Source organism: Elephas maximus, chromosome 24 (assembly GCF_024166365.1).
Source record: "Elephas maximus indicus isolate mEleMax1 chromosome 24, mEleMax1 primary haplotype, whole genome shotgun sequence".
In the NCBI taxonomy this organism is placed as follows: Eukaryota; Metazoa; Chordata; class Mammalia; order Proboscidea; family Elephantidae; genus Elephas; species Elephas maximus.
In genome coordinates, this window is record NC_064842.1 from 27,690,834 (window position 1) to 27,694,773 (window position 3,940).

General features: G+C 41.4%; 1 pseudogene; it reads right to left on the reverse strand.

The window, feature by feature from the left end:
* Positions 1 to 2,485: 2,485 nt before the first annotated feature.
* LOC126067084 (cell division control protein 42 homolog) lies at positions 2,486 to 3,063 on the reverse strand (annotated as a pseudogene).
* Between the last annotated feature and the right edge of the window lie 877 nt (positions 3,064 to 3,940).

The following is a 3,940-nucleotide window of genomic DNA, read 5'->3' on the forward strand; positions in this document are numbered from 1 at the left end:
ACTCTGAGAGCCACTAGCTTACAATGGTTGAGAAAATCCTGACCAAAGGAGAGCGAGTGGACAAAGCTTATTATTTCAGGCCACTTCATGGGCATGTGACCCCTGCAGTCCCCCAGGACCCCGTGCTCGGAAACATCCTGTTTGGCTTAATGTTTTGCTGGCGCCGACAACTTGAAATTCTTAATACATTTTGAACAAGGAGCTCTGCATTTCCTTTTGCACCAGGCCCTGTAAGTTAGGTATGCAGTGCTGTTCGTAGTTTTGGTTTTACAAATCAACTTGGGGTAATTGAGCAAATGTCATTTTGGAAACTAAAAAAACAAACGAGACCTATTGCCATCGAGTCAATTCCAACACATAGTGACTCGTGTATCAGAGCAGAACTGTGCTCCCCAGGGTTTTCAAGCCTGTGACCTTTTGGAAGTAGATCGTCAAGTCTTTATTCCAAGGCTCATTTGCATGGACTGCTACAGACCTTCAAGTTACTACTACATCCAAAGAAACAGGCGTATTTGGAAATTGTTCTTTTATTTACTAGACTGATTCCGTAAAGATTACAGCCTTGGAAACCCTATAGGGCAGTTCTACTTTGTCCGATAGGGTCACTATGAGTTGGGATCAACTTGATGGCAGTGGGTTTGGTTTGGTTTTGGTTTATTTTAGTTACAGGCATTATGCCAGCCTGCTAATCCACTCAGCAGAGACTTGTGTGCATAAGCGAGCCCTAGGTCAAAATGGGGCAGCCTGAGGTCCAGTCTCATCCTTTCTCCTTTATAGCCTCTTCCCTTCTTCTGCCTTCTGCTGTCACCTGCATACCAACTGGGTTTTCCTCACTGCCCTGGGCAGAAATGCCTAAAGGATTCTTCCTCATATCTCTTGCAGGGATGTCTACATTTCAAGAAAAGAACACCTCCAGGGAGAAAGCAGTATTACTGTATAAATACACTATTGGTTTAGGGTGGGGATTTCACTCCTTGAATCACAGCATGCAGTGCATTGTCTACCCAGTCTACCCCTCAGACTGTGTTACCACATGACCGACCTCTAATAAGAGCAATCCTCTAGGTGCCCAACCCGAAAGGACACCCAAGTGGGACTCCCACTACAGGCCAAGCAGACTGTGACCAGAGTCAAGGCTAGGGATCCTCACCAACAAAATCAAGACATCTTTTTTTAGGATGGGATTTCCTGTACTGGCGTACCATTTGACTTGCTTTCGTTTCAGTCAGAGCTGATAATAGCACTTGGGTTTTATATAGTCCTGCTTGTGAGTGTCAACAGTGTAGGGAAGCATAAAGCGAAAATTGATTTATTTTGCTTCTCGGGAGCAACTGGCGCTTAACTTGTAGAAGCAGACAATCTGGACAAGCTCTGCCAAGAGGAGAAAAGATTGAAAGAGGCATTAATTAATTTTTTGTCATAATGACTGAGAAAGATTCTTTTTTATTATTTTTATTATGAACTCAATTCATTTGTTGTATTTCAGAAGGTGCAATTCTTTCCTTCATTACCAGTAAAAGAAGTTAGAAATTAAATTCCCCCAAAATCAGCAAATGGCAACCAAATTTCCTTGAAAGTCACAGTCACATATACATAGTGAATCCTAGAAAAGGGGAGGGGCAGGACAGGTTCCACCCATTGTCATCAGATTCATGAAATACTGGACCCACTCAAGGATGGGAAGAAAGGCACCTTTCAAAAGGAGCATGTTATTAAATGAGGCATTTGCTATACTCCTTCCTGAGAGCACCAGGTGGGGGGGAACGTGTTTTCTAAACAAGATCTAGGAAGTGGAATGTGAAATCAATCCATCCCCTTCCCCTCAGGGGCTGTCCACTGGGTAATGAATTTAAAAAACAAGACTAAGTAAGATGAACCCCCTACACACTCCCTCCCAAAAGAACAAACAAACAAACAAAAAATACTAAGATGTCCCAAATTAGTCTCCAGAGGGGAACCAGAGAGCAGCTTCGACAATTCAAATTAGTCTGTTGCAGAATCATCAAGAAGCATGCCTTGCTTTAAAAAACAAAAAACTTTTTTTAAAAAACAATGAAACAAAAACTGTAACTGATTACTCTTCTGACAATACACAATCACTCATAATTAACTAGCACTGGGAGCGGGATTCCAACTCATAGCAACCCTATAGGACGGAGTAGAACTGCCCCACAGGGCTTCCAATTCTAACTGCTGACCTTTTGGTTAGCAGCCTTAGCTCTTAACTACTACGCTACCAGGGTCACTATGAGTCAGAATCAGTTCGATGGCAATGGGTTTGGGTTTTTTTTTTGTTTGGGTGGGGGAGGGGGACCATCCCGATGGGCTTTGTCTCAGCGGGACATAATCTGTGCATGAAGGTAGGTGCAGGACATTTGTCATTATTGCAAAACTGAACTTTAATTTTTAATCTTTAGTTTGATTTAAACACTGTTTTCAGTATGATGCCGACACCAGCTGTGCAGAAAGGGCCCTGGAGAGGTGGTCATAGCAGCACACACCTGTGGCTGGTCTTTGGCGTCTGGAGGCTCCCGGGCAGCCAATACTGCTTCATCAAATACATTCTCCATGTATCTGATAGCCTTCAGGTCATGGGCCAGCTTTCCAGCAGCCTCTGGGGCAATAGGTTTTTGTTTGTTCTTGGCAAGTTTCTCAGTAGTAGAGGGGTTATCTCTGAGATCAATTTGTATCCCAACTAACAAGAAAGGAGTCTTTGGACAGTGGTGAGTTATCTCAGGTACCCACCTTTCTTTCACATTTTCAATGAGGATGGAGAAACCACTGAAAAATAGACTAGAAATACATCTGTTTGTGGATAACTCAGTGGGTCATAATCTGTCATAATCCTCTTGTCCTGCAGTATCAAAAAGTCAGGGTATGTTGCTCTCCACCAATCAAAACTGTGACTGCATAGTTGTCAAAAATAGTTGGTACATATTCAGATGGAAGTTTGTGTCTTATATGAGATATTGGGAGACATGTTTTACCAACAGCACCATCACCCAAAACAACACACTTAATTGTCTGCATTGCTGAAATAGTTCTGTATCCATTTTAAATATTTCAAATTCCGTGTTGGCTTCAGCTTCTCCACTGGGGCATTGATCCAAGAAAGATTCTTGGTCTGAAAGTGATAACAAGTGGACATAGGGACATGCTCACTAATAATGGGGTGACTTGGCTGGTGTTCAAGGTACCAGTTTTAGGAACAATTGCCTGGATAGTGAGATGTTAGCAGTCTGGAGAGGAAAGATACTATTTATATTTCATCTAACATGGAGAAACTACTCTAAAAACGCCAAGAAATTTAACCCTCTTTTCTGCCAAAAGATCATGTGCCACAGCTTTTTGCACACAAGTAGCCTATGCAAGTTAGACAAGGATCACCTAACTCAAGATACTTTGTAGCCACAAGCTACAAAATAGTCATTGTAAGTTTGTAATACACCTGCATAATTTAAAAAAGAAAAAAAATTTTATTGTCAACTCAGTTGCAACTCATGAGGACCCCATGTGTGTCAGAGTACAACTGTGCTTTTTAGGATTTTCTCTTTTTTTCTAAATTTTATTTATTTTGTTGTGGAGAATATACACAGCAAAACACACACCAATTCAACACTTTCTATGTGTACCATTTAGTGACATTGATTACATTCTTTGAGTTGTGCAACCATTCTCACCCTCCTTTTCAGAGTTGTTCCTCCTCTACTAACATAAACTCACTGCTCCCTAAGGTTCCTATCTACTCTTTCGAGTTACTGTTGTCAATTCGATTCCGTAGAGATAGTTCTTAAAAGAACATAATGCTCAAGGCAGACCTTTTTTACTAGATAAGCTAAACTGTTTGGTTTTAGAATGACTTCAGGGGATATTTTAGGTTTAAAGATTATCTTAAGGCAATAGTTTCAGGGTTCATCCACCCTCCATGGCTCCAGAAAGT